Raw genomic sequence first — 18,536 nt, forward strand, 5'->3', positions numbered from 1 at the left:
TTCAAAGCACATCCACAAAAAGTCTGTTGGAAGGGGGAAATGTGGCAGGAAACGCTGCACAACCAAGAGAGATGACCGCAGCCTTAACAGCATTGTGAAGAAGAGTCGCTTCCAGAATTTGGGGGAGCTTCAAAGACAGTGGACTGAAGCTGGAGTCCAGGTATCAAAAGTCACTGTTCACAGACGTGTCCGGGAAATGGGCTACAATAGCCGTATTCCCATGGTCAAGCCACTTCTGAACTCAAGACAACGGAAGAGGCGTCTGACTTGGGCTAAGGAAAAGAAGCACTGGACAGTTGCACAGTGGTCCAAAGTCCTCTTTTCAGACGAAAGCAAGTTTTGTATTTCATTTGGAAGTCAAGGCGCCAGAGTCTGGAGAAAGGCTGGAGAGGAGCAAAATCCAAGTTGCTTGAAATCCAGTGTGAAGTTCCCACAGTCAGCGATGGTTTGGGGAGCCATGTCAGCTGCTGGTGTTGGTCCACTGTGTTTCATCAAGCCCAGAGTAAATGCAGCTGTGTACCAAGAGATTTTAGAGCACTACATGCTTCCGTCTGCTGAAAAGCTCTATGGAGATGAGGAATTCATTTTCCAGCATGATCTGGCACCTGCCCACAGTGCCAAAACCACCAGTAACTGGTGTACTGACCATGGCATTACTGTCCTCGATTGGCCTGCAAATTCCCCTGACCTGAACCCCATAGAGAATATGTGGGGTATTGTGAAGAAGAAGCTGAAAGACACCAGACCCAACAATGCTAATGAGCTAAAGGCCGCTATTGAAGCATCCTGGGCATCCATAACACCTCAGCAATGCCACAGGCTGATTGCCTCCATGCCACGCCGCATTGATGCAGTAATCCGTGCAAAAGGATTCCCAACCAAGTACTGAGTGCATTAATGGACATTTTCAAATGTTTGATTGTGTTTTGCTGTTATAAATCTTTTTTTTTTACTTGGTCTGAGGAACTATTCTAATTTTTTGAGATAGGATTTTTGAGTTTTCTTAAGCTGTATGCCATAATCAGCAATATTAAAATAATAAAAGGCTTGCAATATTTCAGTTGATTTGTAATGAATCCAGAATGTATGACATTTTTGTTTTTTTTAATTGCATTACAGAAAATAAAGAACTTTATCACAATATTCTAATTTTCTGAGACAGTCCTGTATATAGGACCCTAATGCAGCATCCCGTTGGTTGAATCAAACTCCATTATTTATGGAAAAGTTCAGGCAAAGTAAAGCAACGCAAACCACAAACTCGTACGAACCAAAATCCATCCAACAAAGTCAAGAATTTCACAAAGACTAACAGAAAGAGTAGAACCTAAATGCACACAGGACTAATCAAACAAACAAGACACAGGTGAGGAGGAAGGAGAACACACAGGGGCACCAGGTGAACACAATCGGGTAATCAGGCAGGAGGGAACACAGACAGGAAGCCACAGACAAGACGAGGGGTGAACACTTTTCAAACTAAAATAGGAAAACAAAGACAGATATAGACAGGACAAAATAAAACCTAGACACTTCGTGACACATACTATGGTATTCTACACTTTACTATATAATTAACTATACTGTAAACTAGAATATACAATACACAACAATACTATACTATAACACAGGGGTTCCCAAAGTGGGGGTCGCGAGATGATTACAAAATGGAAAATTAAAAAAAAAAAAATTGATTTATCTTTTTTATTTTTTTTTTTATTTTTTATTATTAATAGCAACGTTTGCATAGACATATTCAGGGGCGGACTAGCCATATGGATAATTTCCCCGCAACGAGGCTCCCCCTTTGACAATCCACTAGCGAAAAATAATTCACTAGCAACCCCCAATTCTACACTGTACTATACTCTACTACTGTATTATACTATACTATTCTATACCCTTGTATTCTATACTATACTATTCTGCACTGTACTTTACTATACTATTCTATAGTAAACTATAATATAATATGGGCTACTATACATTTTTATATGATACTATACTACACTAGAATATAATATACTATAGGTTGTGAACTCAAATATACAATACACAACAATACTTTACTATACTATTCTATAATATACTGTACTGTACTGTACTTTGCTGTTCTGTAAAATACTGAAGGCAAGGCAAGTTTATTTTTACGGACATTTCAACTTTGAAAACTTCAAAAACAACCACTATAGAGGCAATACAATCCAAATGAAACAGAAACAGCTTTAAAATACAAGGATACAAGTAACAGTGCTGTGTAAACTGTACAAACAGTTAGCATACAGTATACCCAGTATACAGTTTATCCAGTATACAGTATATCCAGTATACAGTATGTTCAGTATACAGTATATCCAGTATACAGTATGTTCAGTATACAGTTTATCCAGTATACAGTATATCCAGTATACAGTATGTTCAGTATACAGTATGTTCAGTATCCAGTATATCCAGTATACAGTATGTTTAGTATACAGTATATCCAGTCCCTCTGTGTTAGAGAACCTAACCTACAGCAGGGTGGTGTCTGCAGAGGGAAGTCCAGAGAGTAATGGTGGTGCGTTGGTCCTGAGTAACAAGGGGAAGTTACAGTGTGCAGCACATTCTGGCTGTTGCAAAAAGTACAATGGTGAGGCAAGAGAAAGTGACTTTGATAGAGTTTTGCTTGAAAAAACAAGAGTCCAGACATCATAAAATAATTGCATGGACTGAGTCCTGGTTGGGCTTAATAAGTAGGCTATTAGGAAATGATGTTGTGTCCATGTGGAACTAGTTTTCATCGTCCTGATGCGTGTAGCTTTGCTGCACAGGATTGCAAACTGACAGATGGAGCACAAATCAGCAGGCCAGACGCTAATGCTTTTCCTTGAAGCAGGAAGCAGCCGATGATGGCCAGAGACGGCTGATAGCGCAGGAGGAAACATGGCCTAACATTTGAAAAATTATGGCTAACATTGCCGTTAATGGAGGTACAATACCAAGTGTAGAGGCCAAGCCAACGCTTTAAGCCTCTGAGGATCCGCTTTATGGGTGTAATTGACGCACACCTTGTTTGCTGCCGAATAAAAGTCAGAAACAAAGTTTCCAGTTCGAAACAGTCAATTTATTTCCCTTTTCACTGGTTTCTTTCCATCATTCACCACACGACATTACGGTTTACACAATACCTTTTCTGTTTGTTTGTAATCCCGTGTGTGTGTGCTCCGTGTTTGTGTGTTCTCCGTGTGTGGTCAAAAACCTTATGGCCTTCGGGCGGAACCTCTCACCAACAAACATAGGTTCCTACCTTTATACGCAGTGTTAATTGGCTCCTACACCAAGAATAGACCACTTAATTTGATCTATACTGTAGTTTTAACACACATCTTAAGATAAAGGGCTTTATTGTCATAGCTACAGTGTAGTTTTGGCAATGAAAGTCATTGGCTTAAGACACAACAAGAAGTACAAGCTGTGCAAGAAGAAATATAAATAAAAATAGTGCAAGAGAATGGTGTAAGTAACACAAAATAATGTACAAATGAAATACTGAACATTGGTATATTTAAATTAAATGAACTGTAAAATGCCATTAAAACTCTACACCATCTGATCTGAAGTGTTCATTCTCCTGTGACTCTATACAGTTCCTTCAGCACATTCTGTACACAAATAGTGAAAACACATCAAATGCCACAAAAGACGAATGTGTCTCAGCAAACCATTATCTCCAAAACTGTGAGCCACAAACGGCATTTCACAATCATGACATGTTGACACTTCATTTCAACATATTTCCTGAGCTCTAGCTTCGCAGTATCTTCCTTGTTTTGACTTCCTCTTTGCAGCGCTCAATGGTCAAACGAGGTGTTTGTGCACAGTGTCAACAGTATGAACTCCTGAGGGAGGAAGAAGCACACGGACTCTTCTGCTTCAAACACTCAGGTAACACATCTGAATCTTCTCTCTAAAAGACATTAGAGCTTTGTGTAAAATATAAACATGCTTTTTTACTTCTTTAATGTTTGTTTGCTGCAGGTTATTTACTCCACAGAGCCAGTCTTCCCCGGATCAGGCCCCCCACTTAGTGTATTTGACAAGCTGAGTTTGACACTCTTGTTTCGCTGAGTGTCAGTTTGTCAAATACCCCAAGTGAGGTGTCACTTTTCTCCAAATGTCACCAGTCCTAGGACCCTCCACAGCAGGGGGTACCACACCAAGGAAACTGAAAACACCACGGAACCCTTTTCTTGTGAAATTTGAGGATCTGGAAAAGGAACGAGGTAATAGGTTCTGATAGTGGGAACACGCAGAGTCACCATATCATCTGTTTAACTATTAGTTATTTAGTAAATAATGCAAATGACTCATTGTTTTTAATACAGATTTAATTACAGATGTTTGAGTAAATTAAAGCCTAACCTTTAAACCCAATTTTGTTTTTTCAGCCATTTTATTTCTAGGCTTTAAGCACAGTCGCTAGAAGTCATGTTATTCTCAGGACATGTAGGCTGCTTTTTAATGCCATCATTTGTATGTTTCTTATGCATTCTCAGATTGTTTTCATTTTAATTTGTTCTGAAACAATGTTCATCTAGAGAGGTTAAAGTTGGGTTGTAACAATGTTGCTAAAAACGAATGAAAAAATTCTGGGTTTGATAGTGATCTGTGGTGATGCAAACATGGAACTACAGGTCTTGTATTAGTCACACACATATATTGTGAGAAATCCATGTATTAGAGAAATTACCTGCCTTCAAAATATGATTGCACATCTGTAAATACTTTCAGGCTTTTTCTCTTACGAATCGTTGAATGAGGATACTTTTATATTTGAGGTATTTGCCTAATTTATGTTTTGGTTCTGCTGAATGTTTTGGTTCAGCCTTGATGGAAGTTTTCTTTCCCTGCCAACATGTGAGAGCAACTGTCTTTTCAATTTCACGGGGAGCATGCATAAGAGAAGAGAACAGCCAGATTAAATATACAGTGACTCGTGTTTCTACTGAACAATACTCATAGATAACTAAAAAAAGCCAGGTTTAAGTATATTGTTCCTTCAGCAAATAAAGTGTTTATTTTGAAATGCTGTTAAAATAAATAAAATTGTATTTGATGGCAAACAGGTTTTTCTCTAGAAAACGAGAGACTCATCTCATTACACTGACCAATTAAATAAGGATTTAATGCAATAATAAAAAAATATTCCAAAAATGTGAATTGGTGATTGTAATGCAACACTTCTATGTGTGTGTGTGTGTGTGTGTGTGTGTGTGTGTGTGTGTGTGTGTGTGTGTGTGTGTGTGTGTGTGTGTGTGTGTGTGTGTGTGTGTGTGTGTGTGTGTGTGTGTGTGTGCATACTTGGGTGTGTCTGTGCCAGAGGGGTGGAAGAGGGAGACTGCATTTGTATATTAGTCTAATATGTATATACAAATATATTATTGATCTTAATTGCACTTTGACAACCTCTGTTCCAATATTTGTTATATTGATGTTTACCTTGAACTTGAATCTAAGGCAAGGCAGGCAAGGCAAGTTTATTTATATAGCACCTTTCAACACAAGGCAATTCAAAGTGCCTTACAAAAAATGAAAGACATTAAGAAAATGGCATTTAAAATCAGTCATTAAAAAGAAAAGATAATAAAAGAAACATTAAAAGAAAAAAATACATGGATAAAAGTTACAATGCAGTTTAAGATGTGAATAGTTCAATTAAAAGCAGCGGCAAAAAGAAAAGTCTTCAGCCTGGATTTAAAAGTAGTCAGAGTTGCAGCGGACCTGCAGGTTTCTGGGAGTTTGTTCCAGATATTTGGAGCATAATAACTGAAAGCTGCTTTACCATGTTTAGTTCTGACTCTGGGGACAGAAATCTTACCAGTACAAGTCCTAATGTTTAATTGACGTATGATCAACCACAATGCGTCTACGGTGTATAATAAAGATGAATGAGGTGCTATTTTTAGGCCAATCTGTGATCTCCCAAGGGTTATAACGTGTCCTAAAGCGTGCAGACAGAAGCTTATCATCCGATCTTACAATCTTCCGCTTTGCATTTTCTGTTCCTGTGAGGCTGTTTTGTAGCCTTGGACTGTTTATGGCTCCCAATGAAGCTTGATAGTCATAAATGCTTTTTAAAGGCATAACATCCCATGACATATACCACTAATATTGATCACTGTGTTCATGCCAACTATTCATTTTGCTTAGCTAGGCTGCTACTAGTGGTGCAAGTCATGTGCACGATGTCATGGTTGCAGAAATAAAAGCATTCTTCCTCTGCTCTACAAGGTTTGTGCTGTTATATTTTATTTTCCAGATTGTTGTGTGTAGCAGGTACAGGGTTAGTCGTTAAGGCAATCAAGTTCAAGTTTGGTGCAATAAATCTCCCTACATCTGCAACTTCTGACAGAACGGCACGTAACTTCAGTGCAAATAAAGGACAAACGTCCAAAAATAAATAATTGCAACTGTTGTGAATTCCCCTGTGCTGCTTCAAACACCGCTCCTGGAGGACTGATAAACATGACCTGCCGGTTGCACAAGGCTCCTGGTTGGACAGTGACAGCAGGTGTGATCAGGTCAGAGGATCAGATAGAGACTGACAGAGCAGACAGACTGACAGCAAAGTGTCTCCAGTCCTGCTCCCCTCATGTGTCTCTGACAATGTGAGTTTCCTTTTGGACTTTATTGTTTAATTTATGTTACAACCTTTCATTTGAATTTATTTCACTTCATCTATGACTTGATTGATTTGCTGTATTATTTGTATTATATATTGACATAGATGTATGCCTTTGTTTCTTTGCCACACTGCAGAACTCTTTTATTTGAGGCTCTTAAAACCAGGACAATATTATTTTAAATCATTTCATTAACACCAATTTCGCATTGCATTATGAACATACTTAGAATGCATTCATATAATATTCTTATTGAACTTTATAATTATAAACCTCATAAGCCCCAAGCCTGTTTTTCAGGTTTCAGGCTAGAAAAGGATATTTCCCAGAACAAATGACCATATCTTTCCTTCTAAAAGGATTAAATTAATAATCTTTTTTCTCAAAGTAATGATAAACCTGTGAGTTGGATGTAGAAAAGTCAGAATCAATATAGATGTTTTTTATTTTAAAGAAAATTGAGATTGAACATGGTAAAAAACTGTAAATTATAGTGTCCGTCCAAAAGATATTTTGTAGTTATAGTGAAAACTGAAAACTGACCTTGGATGATGGGTTAGTGAACTAAAAGCTTTAGGAATCCAAAGTACAACATATAATAAGTACCCTGTATCAAGATTGATGCAAAACAAGTGATATTTGACCTTTTTAGACAGATTTAGCAAAAAAACCCTCTTCTGGGGCCATTTGGGTGGATTTTCCTTATCTCTGGCCCCCCTTCTTCGATGTTGACATGTGACATCTCTTTCTGATCGTTAGAGCCAATAGAATGGAAGGGAAATCATCCCGCACACACTCATGTTAAAAAAAAGATGGCGTCTTCGCGCATTCAAAGAAGCTACAGAGTTTAGGAATGGCCTGCTCTATTTGAAAACAGAATTGCAGTTTTATTGCTTATAGATTATCAGAACATTTCAAAGGGGACACAGCCACATTGGATATTAACCTATGGATTAACTACATCATCGTTGTTATCGTTTTAATGCCATTGAAGACCAGTTTAGACCAGACAAAGACGAAGGTAAGCCATGTTAGCGTTGTGGGCTACCTAGCGCCACTTGTTTTGATGTACGTTTTTGTTGATAACGTCTCGAGTTTGTATCTTTCAGTGTTGAGGTGGGCACCGTTAGATTCTGTGTCTTTACGATCATAAACGATGTGTTGGATGTGCAGCTAGGATAAGTAATAAGGGAGCTAGGAGTAGGCTTGGGCGGTATCATTTTTTTCATACCTTCATACCTTGCTGACATCATACCGTGGTATACGGTATAGGACGGTATGACTTGGGTCGACTTGAGCGAGGTGGCGTTCGGCGGCAAATAGATGTTTCGAACGGTATATTATATGTTCGGTGTAAAATGCAGCCCGAGCCGGTAGACGCTCGCAAAGTGCCGCGACGTGCGCGCAAGTGCAAAACAAGGGCTGCATACATGACACATTGTGCAAATGGCACATTTTGAGATCGGATACAGGACGCGTTTGTAGATGTCCGACGTTGTTTCCATTGTGAGCTAAGTTAACAATATATCATCATACATAAACATTTTCCGGGAGTAAATACTTGACTTATTGAATAAAGTTTGCTATATTCACTAACTAGTTTGGCAATATTATTCCGTGCATGTGTTAAAAACCTTATTTCCATTTGATTAATTGGATTACTCGCGTGAATGTTTAGCACGTAAATGCTTTCGTTTTTAAAACCGTCCGACCTCGACTACAAAACCATCAACCAGTTGCATAGGATTAAAAAATGTCAACACTCACTCACCCCGTCTTAAACATTCCCAAAGAAGTGCCTCTGTCTCTCGTTGTGCTGGATGAAGTCACTGGCGAGGAGTAAACCCAAAATAGTCCCAAACAGGCGCAGAGGCATTTTTCTTTTTTACTAGTTGTCCGAGTTCAGGGCCGGCAAATGCTGCCGCCATCTTGCTCAGCTCAGCTCTGTGCTGAGCTCTGAGAGCGGGAAAGACGGACTGCCCTCCCCTGCCCTCTGCTGGCGCGTGCTGTGCATTACAACCAATGTCGTCCCTGTCAAAACTCCATGTCAGTGTAATACAATGAAACGCATCTGTGATTTGGCGCACAGTCTGTGACGTCACGGTATTGAAAATCATACCGACGGGATTTCGAAATAACCTGGTATACCGTAATACCGTCATACCGCCCAAGCCTAGCTAGGAGTGATTTTCGGTGCAGTAATAGGTTAGTATTTTTCGCTCGGGGCTAATTCAGAGGCTCACTGTTAGCATTGTGTGTTTTTAAAAAAAAAAAAATGAAAAAGATCAGTTAAATGAGTTTTTTCCCGTTATATGGATATAAAATATATAGTTTATTAAATATTAAGGTTCCTTAGACGTTGTTTCCTGCAAATGACGCAATTTCGGCCCCGGAACCGGGTCCGTGGGGCCTAAGAGGTAAGCACTCAAAGATATAATGCTTTATCACTTTGCATTTTATTTATAAAAACTATAGCAATCATATAACTCGAAGGATTATAATGGCCTATAAGTATCATCATAATTGCTGGTGCGTCTTTATTACTTATAATTAGAAAATATGTGACTTTCAGCTATTTTTAAAGTAAATTAAAATATATTTTCACTTTAGTTAAAGAAAACAATGACCACTTAGAGTAAATTATAATCCCACATGAGTGCATTATTACAGTGATAAGGAATTAAAAAATATGTTTTAGTTGATTTATTAATTATTCTTTTAATGCTTCTGAATTTGTAAGCATGCTATGATCATGCAGTGCTCTTCTTAAATGTCTTTTGCTTTTAATCTGTAAAGCACTTTGAATCGCCACGTGCTGAAAAGTGCTATATAAATAAAATTGCCTTGCCTTGCCTTGCCTAGGTATGTTTTAATGTATTTCGTATCCATTTCTTACATGGGGGTCATAGAAAGTGTTACTGAAACAAATATAGTACATTTCCATATAGCATAATAATTAGGCTGACTTTTTAGTATTTACAGTATAAGCTGCACAGCTTTCTCCCAAGACTCCTGCCTCCTAGTGACCTTTAGTGGCTGCAGGTGGAGATGTTCAAAGATGGTGGTCGGGGGGAAGAGGGTCATCAGTCATCGCCATTGATCGAGAGAGCGTGCGTTTAGTCATGGATTAAAGGATGGGGAGTTTTCAGCCTCTGATCTTTGAGGTTATAGTCAATAATTATTTCCATTTCCTTTGCCGTGAGCTTAATTTGTATCCCATACCAGACCGTTATCAATGGTGACAAGATGCCCTGAATAAATGAAACCAGTCACTCTCTGCTTTGTGACTCACATTGTTTAATTTAGCACAGACTCAAGAGTTATATGTGTATTTCCTCTATTCACTCCACGCTTATTTTCAGATATATTTAGTGATCTAATTCAGGAATGTGGCCAATTTAGCCCACAGCTGGGTGCAGGGAACCATAGTCATTTGTTTTAAACTGCTACTTGTTATAGCTTCTTCTTCTTCCTGTCTTCTTCCTGTCTTGCTGTAACTCTACCAGTAAGTGGTGGTACAGCTCCATTCTTTCATGTGATCCTACCATGAGGCCAGTTTCACATTTCAGACTCGGATATTGAACACCTTACACAAATCTATACTAACATATTTTTTTGGAGACATTTTTTTTTAAAGATAAATTCAAATCTACAACTTATAGTAGAGCAACACTACCACAGCAAGGAGATCCTTCTTTTGTACACAATCTCTATTACACAATTCATCTCTTATAGCAACAAAGTCAACTGTTAGTGTTGAGTTAGTGTGCAGAATGATTTATTTACTATGATTTAATATAACATATTGGAGAAATATGAAAGAGGTGAAATATATGTAGAACATTTCTAAACTATCATCTTTTTTTCTTGCTGTGGTTATAGTGTATAATGTCTGAATGATTGGTAACAGTGACACATAGGATAAAGTTAGTTGAGATACTGGAAGACATATTCTAAAATGAAGGTAATTGCTTTGTGTTAGCATGTGGTGTCCAGTGTACAATAAGAAATGATGCAATGCATTTGACTGTTTATCACACACAGTGCTTTTTTTCAATGCCTCATAAGGACTCCAGGTTTTAACACTGGGATACAAGCATTTGGAAAAAGATCACATAACACAGAATTAACTTTGGAATAATTAACAATGGGAATTTGTAATACACTGCTCTGTTTTTTATTTTATTTTTCTACCGTGTTAAATTAATGTACAACCATAACCACAAACATATTAAATACATCTATGGATAATTTGCTATGCTCTTTTTAGTGTTCTCTTCTTGCTCTATTGTCTTCTCTACAGTCTTCTGTTTCCACAATACTTTCCAATAAGCATCACAATGGACAGTCATGTAGTCTACGTAACACGCTACAAAAGACTGAAAGAGCACGCTCCAAAATAGATCCCTATCTTAAAAAACATTGTCTGTTTTTCTGCCTAGGTAAAGTTTGCCACAGTTTTCTGAGATGTCAGAGACAGTTGTTGGGAGTGAATCCTAGAAATGGCCTTGGTAACAGGAGATTTACATGTGTTGAAGTGGCCTTCAGCCCCATGCAAAGTCAACACCCTGAGTGACTGCAGTAAATCCAGGCTGAAGACTTATCTTTTTGTCGCTGCTTTTAATTGAAACTGAGCCGTTGTGTTCATCAGTAAAGTGGAACTTCTGTGTGAACTGTTCATATCTTAAACTGCACTGTAACTTTTTATTCATGTACTTTTTATTCATGTATTTTTTCTTTTAATGTTTCTTTTATTATCTTTTCTTTTTAATTGCTGTTTTTAAATTCCTTTGTCTGAATGTCTTTCATTTTTGTAAAGCACCTTGAATTAAACTTGCCTTGCCTTGCAGGGTAGCCCTGTGCTCCCTGATCATGCTAACAAACACACAAGAGGTTTATTAATAATAAGGCATTGTGTGGCACTTTATGCTTACACTCTCAGTCTCACTAGATCACATCACAATGTGTCTTTCAGAAAGTGTGAAAGGGGTTCCTACCATATCATCAAAGAAATAAAATAATTCAGACTATAGTAGCTCTTCCCTATTATATTTAATGTAAGGGTGTGATCAAAGTCAACTTTATTGTCAATCTTTCAGTTTGTGTGTACAGACAGAGAGATCGAAATACGATACGATACAATATTACTTTATTTGTCAGATCAAGTCTGAAATTTGAGCAGCTTCATGTCCAACATCAACAGACAAGTATCCAGACACAATACATGAAACACAAACAACAAACATTTAACATAACAGCACAATCACTGAGAGAAAACATGCTCAAAGAGCCTTCAGCGTGCATTTGATCTGGGATTTAGCTCTGTATTTACTGTGAGGATTGACTGACGCACAAAGGAGTGCTTCAGTCTGACCTTATTGAATCGTGGGACCCTGTATCTCCGATTAGATGGTAGCAGTTCATATTCACTGTTCAGACTTCAGAACATGGTTTGGGTCAGAGATTATGTTGTTGGACAGCCTCACTAGGTTGTTATGAGTCATAGAGTCTCTGACAGGGTTGACCAACAATCTTTGAGCAGATTTTTAACAGGTGGAGCAGTTTTGATTTTAAAGCTGCTGACAAACATTTGTACCAGGTAGTATTGCAGTACTGCAGAATAGACATGATCGCAGATGTAAAGAACAACAGAAGAATTTCTCTGCTCGCCCCAAAAGACCTAAGACGGCGGAGAAAATAAATTCTTTGTTTGTCCTTTTGCACAGATATTCAATGTGATCCTTCCATGACAGCAAATGGTCAATCATTACACCCAAGTATTTGTATGAAACTCCCTCCTTGATTTCATCTGTATGACAATGGGGACTTTATGGGAGTCAGATGGTGAGCCAAAAATGATTTCCTCAGTTTTCTTGGTGTTAATCTCAAGAGCATTGCTATCAGTCCACTCAACCACCTGATGTACAGCCTGTTGGTGCAGCTCAGGGTCGTCTGTGTTACTGAGCACAGATATTATTGCAGTATCATCAGAGTACTTAATGATGACTTGATTTGGTGTGTTGGTACGACAATCATCAGTGTAGAGAGTAAAGAGCACAGCTGAACTCACGCAGCCCTGGGGGGCACCTACATTGGTTGTGATGGCATACTGTATCCCACAATCCCAGAGGAATACAAAATAAAAATATAAAAATATGTATATACATAATATATATACACAAGCAAAAGATGCATTTATACAACACATTAAAGACACAGCAATCAATAGATACAAAATAACAGTCACTTCAAAATCTGTGAAAGATGTACATTAGTGCAAGACTGTCCATAGCAGCGTAAAAACTGTCTGGTGATATGATACTGCATCCTCTACAAAGAGGATATTGTTTTTTTGGCCAATTGCACTTGATTAGTCTTCTAATTGTATATATATATATATATGCTCTTTATTGTAATGGTACCCACACCTCCACCCCTTTCCTGCTGCTGAGCCTGGCACAAGAGCTGTTGATTCAGTTTTACAGTGAACATTGAATCTTTCCTATTAGTACCAGCCTGCTCACCCTGCAGACGTCCTTCTGGATGGAGGGGTAAAAGAACACTTCTTTGTAAAGCCTTGGGCAGGGGAAAGTCTTTTATTTGCAATCTCAAGTCAAAGTAGGAAGCAACCTTGAAATTCAATAGGTTATTTGATCCAGTGCCCTTTGGAATCTGTTGTATTCCACTTTTGTCTTGTAGTTAAGAAATGAATGCTGTTGTCGGAAATGATAATCATATCTACTCTCCATAGCAAAAGTAATGATAAATGAACTGAGAGGTCTAACACTCTGGCAGATGTTGAACCTATTATCAGGCATTGCAACCTTAAGAAAAAGTGTAAGACAGTCCAGGTGTTTAACCCTCCTGTTGTGTTCGGGTCAAATCTGACCGATTTACTAATTTCATCAATCATAACTTTTTTGTTTTACATTCGATTTCATTAAGGCTTAATGATATCCTTCATAGTAGACATTTGAACATATGAAATGGCTGATCACCATTTTCGTAGAATTTTGGATGATTTAGTCAACTTTGTAACACCCATGGTGTTCCCGGTAAAAAATTGCCGACATGAAGAAAAGGAATTAGTAACCATCTGGATCAGATAACACACACACACACACACACACACACACACACACACACACACACACACACACACACACACACACACACACACACACACACACACACACACACACACACACACACACACACACACACACGCAGACACACACACACACACACACACACACACACACACACACACACACACACACACACACACACACACACACACACACACACACAGAACAATTTGACACATTTCCCACTCTTATGTGCCCATCCCCCCACATGGATCACACCTGGCACACGCAATGTAATAGCAGTTAAAACAGGACCGGTCAAATTTGACCGCGAACACCAAAGTAAGGGGAGGGGGAAACATAGACAAGGAGGGTTAAAAGGGTATTAGAAAATTGTTTGTCATTGTTTAAAACTTAATTTCTTTCTTTCTATGGATTAATCAATATTCAGATTATATATCGCTATGATTCTACACATACCGATACAGTTGGTTATTAACCTTTAGAAGTTAGTTTACAATCCGCCAAAAAAAACAAAATAACATAAAGAGATGCTTCTGACTCCTGTAACTTTAAATAGCCACATTGACATTTGATATGACATTTGTATCATGTTAACTGCTGGCTCAGGAAACTCTGATGTTCTGGTGCTTTAAGACTGGTCTCTTTAACACTGTGGAGTCCTTTTGACTGTTGTTCCCATTATGTACAAATCTGTACAATTTGCCTATAAAAACAAATAGTTCATAATTTATTAAATTATATCAAAACTGGGATGGATTTAATCAATCTTGATTAAAATAAGACTGTGGTTGTAGTTATTGGACCACCTGACATGTTTTTATTGCTGGCATTTATCTTTTCTTAATTATCCTGGCGGGTTTATTGACTGCTCCTTCAAATTGGATATGCATATCAGTTCAGTTTTCAAAATCAGATTTTTTTCCGTTAAGGATTTAGCCAAGTTAAAATTTGTTACAACATATCATTTCATTAAATCATAGTTGTGCTTTGTGAAACATGAAGAGGTTTTATAAATGTAATGGAGCTGAGCTAACCAATAATTAATAAGAGGTACACTTTTTCTTAAAGATAACTAATTGCAGCTGCTCATCTGGTCTTCAACCTTCCTAAATTCTCCCACACCCCGCCGCTCCTCCGCTCCCTTCCAGTGTTGCCAACTTGGCGACTTTGTCGTTAAATTCGGCGGCTTTCCAAACCCTCCGGCTACTTATTTTTGTCAAAAGCGACGAACGACTAATCTAACGACTTGTAATGCTGTTATTAGGGACTTTTCTGGTGTTTGGAGACTCACGTATGGTTCAGCAGTTAACGCAACACACTCTCACTCCATAAACGTCCAGGAGCGACGCTGGGTCCCTACACCATGTGCTCTGTTTGACAAACCCCGTGATTAGTTCTCAAGCTCTGTGATTGGTTGACCTCCAACTGCATTCCATTCATTCCAATGGCTGGCGTCTATGTCACGTGATCTTAAAATGTCTCCCTACAGAACAACAAAAACATGGCCGAACTTCGGTTTATTCTCGGTGGAAAATGCCTATTTTAAAGTTAGTTTGGCCATTAAAATGCATTTTGATGTCATTTGATGAGAGAAATATGAGTTGTTATTTCAGATTATGTGTGCAGTGGATGTACATGATCTTTAGTTTGCTAGTTATTACGAAGATTACTTCAGGAAATTACGTCCATAGAATGTTTTCATTGTTACCAAGGTGGTTGCTAGGGACGCTGCTATCGATATTGGTCCACAGCGCAAACGTATTAGTTTAACAAAATCCGCATCTAAAATTGTGGCATAGATATGTTATTTTCCCCTGTGCAATTCCAGTCTCACATCTCACATCACATCGTCATTAACAAATACCGGAAACAGACCGAAAACGTTTAAAAAAAATAAAAAACTTTCTTTATTCCGAGTGTGCTTGCTTTTCTCTTTGAAAGTCATCACATAACGGCATTGTAATACACGGTTCGGCTGCATTAAATATTACATATCTGCCGTAGTTCTCTATTTATAGAGCCCTGATGAGAAGACTTCTAGACAAACATGAGGAACTGCCGCCAACACTGAAAACGTGACGTGGATCATAAATATATCAGCAATTAAACAACATCTTACATTTCTTTTCACACAATAGCTTGCAGTATCAACACTAATTCGGCTGATTTTTATATTTGATCCAATTGTTTGATAGGCTGTATTTACACCATAACGGTGCACAGCTGATATAAAGGGACACCTAGTGGTTAAAGCATGTTATTGAATTGAATTAAATGTATTATTAGATATTAATAGGATCCCTATAAAGTATATTCATTACTCGTTATTCTCTAGTAATAGTTCATTAAAGACTGTATATAATGACTATTTTGCACATCCCTTTCAAGATTTCAAGATTTTCTAAGGTTTATTGACATATCATATTATACACAACTATGGTGTAGTTATGCATTGAATGAAAAACTTGGGTCGCAGGTTCCTCAACAGTGCATTACAAGACATCTATCAATATGTACAGTACCTCCACCATTAAACTGTCATTCTGCACATTTCTTATACTATCTACATACATCTTATAAGAGTATAATACATATGTATAATATCAGTTTAATAATAAACAAATAAGTGCTTAAACATAGTTAACATTGCAGGAAAGCAATATATTAGACGTTAAGTACTTTGTCAGGCTTAATATTTATCTGTAGATACAAATGTCACTGTGTGTGCTGTGTGCTCTGCATGTGTGACCATTAAAGAGGGTTTCATCCCTCCATATTCTTCTTCTATACCCCCAAAGCTTTTTTCTTATTCAAAAGAAGACCTTAACCTAAAGTACTCTTTAATGTTTAAATTAAGCCTTATTATTTGTCTGTTTTGCACATCCTCCTATTAATATCTAATAATAAAATTATACAATTCAATAAGGTGGTTTAACCACCAGGTGTCCCTTTCTATCAGCTCTGCACAATTATGGTGTAAATACTGCCTATCTACCAATTGGATCAAATATAAAAGTCAGCCGAATTAGTGTTGATACTGCAAGGAGACGTATTGTGTGAAAAGAAATGTAAGATGTTGTTTAATTGCTGATATATTTATGATCCACGTCACGTTTTCAGTTTTGGCGGCAGTTCTTCCTGTTTGTCTAGAAGTCTTCTCAGCAGGGCTCTATAAATAAAGAACTACGGCAGATATGTAATATTTAATGCAGCCGAACCGTGTATTACAATGCCGTTATATGAGGACTTTCAAAGAGAAAAGCAAGCACACTCGGAATAAAGTATTATTTTATTTTTAAAAAAAGTTTTCAGATTTCACATCACATAAACCCCAAATCCCAGCATGCATTGCGGTTAAACTATCCAATCATCGAGCTGAGGATCTTGCCTACGTCAGTTTCCGGTTTCGTTTATCACCGATGTATTTTGTTATACACACATTCCTTCACATTTACATTTTTAATTTGCATTAAAGTATTTTGTGAGGCCTTCTAACATGTTTTTAAATATAACTACGGTTGTAGTTGAAGAGTTTGTAAATGAACATGAACCGAAGCTGTTGCCTGGCAACTCAATCGCACAACCGTGGACCCGTTCAAATCCATTTTTGGACAGTATGCCGTGGTTCCATCCCATTTCAAGTGCTGTTCGACGCTCGGCGTAACCCTCTGTGCACACTCTCCAATCACAGAGCTTGAGGACTGTCACGGGGTTTGCCAAGCGAAGTGGAGAGAATACTTACTTTCGAGTGTAATATTCTCTCAAGCAAATGAGCTGCTCCGACCCTCGGTCCTGACGGACTCCAACTTGTGTTTATTAATCAAGCAAATAAATAAACACAAGGATAATTATGTGTCATTGTTGAGTAAATGGAGAATTGCACAGGGATGCGGATTTTGTTAAACTAATAAGTTTGCACTGTGGACCAACACTATAAATTGACGGGGAAGGGGGTAACAATAAAGATAACACCATTAAACAGTTACACAACATAACAGAAATAATATCGATAGCAGCGTCCCTAGCAACCACCTTGGTAACAATGAAAACGTTGTATGGACACAATTTCCTGAAGTAATCTTCGTAATAACCAGCAAACTAAAGATCATGTACATCCACTGCACACATAATCTGAAATAACAACTCATTTTTCTCGCATCAAATGACATCAAAACACATTTTAATGGCCAAACTAACTTTAAAGGCATTTTCCACCGAGAATAAAACGAAGTTCGGCCATGTTTTTTTTTTCTGTAGGGAGAAATTTGAAGATCACGTGACATAGACGCCAGCCATTGGAATGAATGGTGAAAAAAAACGTAGGGATCTTACAATTTCAGAGGCGTTTTTGTAGAAATACTACGTCCCAAGCAGTCTATGGTCCAAAGTTGTGGACCAACGTAGTTATTACATGTTTTTTTATGAGACTGGGTTGGTATATTAGGTATATATCCCGACCAATTTGTACCAAGCCGTAAAGCAGTGCCCTTGATTAATATTTGCCTACTTCAGGCAAGGAGAGTAATTGCACTGAGGTGGAAAAATACAGATGGTCCTACACCTGCATTGTGGCTGCGGGAAATGGCGTCCTGTCTCGCTTTGGAAAAATAAACCTATGTGATCAAAAAGAAAGTAAATAAGTTTAAGGAAATATGGGACACATTCATGCACTTCCTTGAAAGTGATCAAATGGAAATTGATGAGTGAAATTGATGGATATTGCTATCAAACACTGATAAATAATAAGGAATAACAACAATGC

General features: G+C 37.9%; 1 long non-coding RNA gene across 1 annotated transcript; it reads left to right on the forward strand.

Annotated features, from left to right (window-relative positions):
* The first annotated feature begins 3,757 nt into the window (after positions 1–3,757).
* On the forward strand, positions 3,758–5,199 carry LOC307017815. Its single transcript, XR_013802263.1, has 2 exons — positions 3,758–3,924; positions 4,018–5,199. It is a non-coding gene; the product is annotated as an uncharacterized lncRNA (long non-coding RNA).
* Positions 5,200–18,536: the final 13,337 nt, after the last annotated feature.

Source organism: Notothenia rossii (genome assembly GCF_949606895.1).
Source record: "Notothenia rossii genome assembly, chromosome: 9".
Taxonomy (NCBI): domain Eukaryota; kingdom Metazoa; phylum Chordata; class Actinopteri; order Perciformes; family Nototheniidae; genus Notothenia; species Notothenia rossii.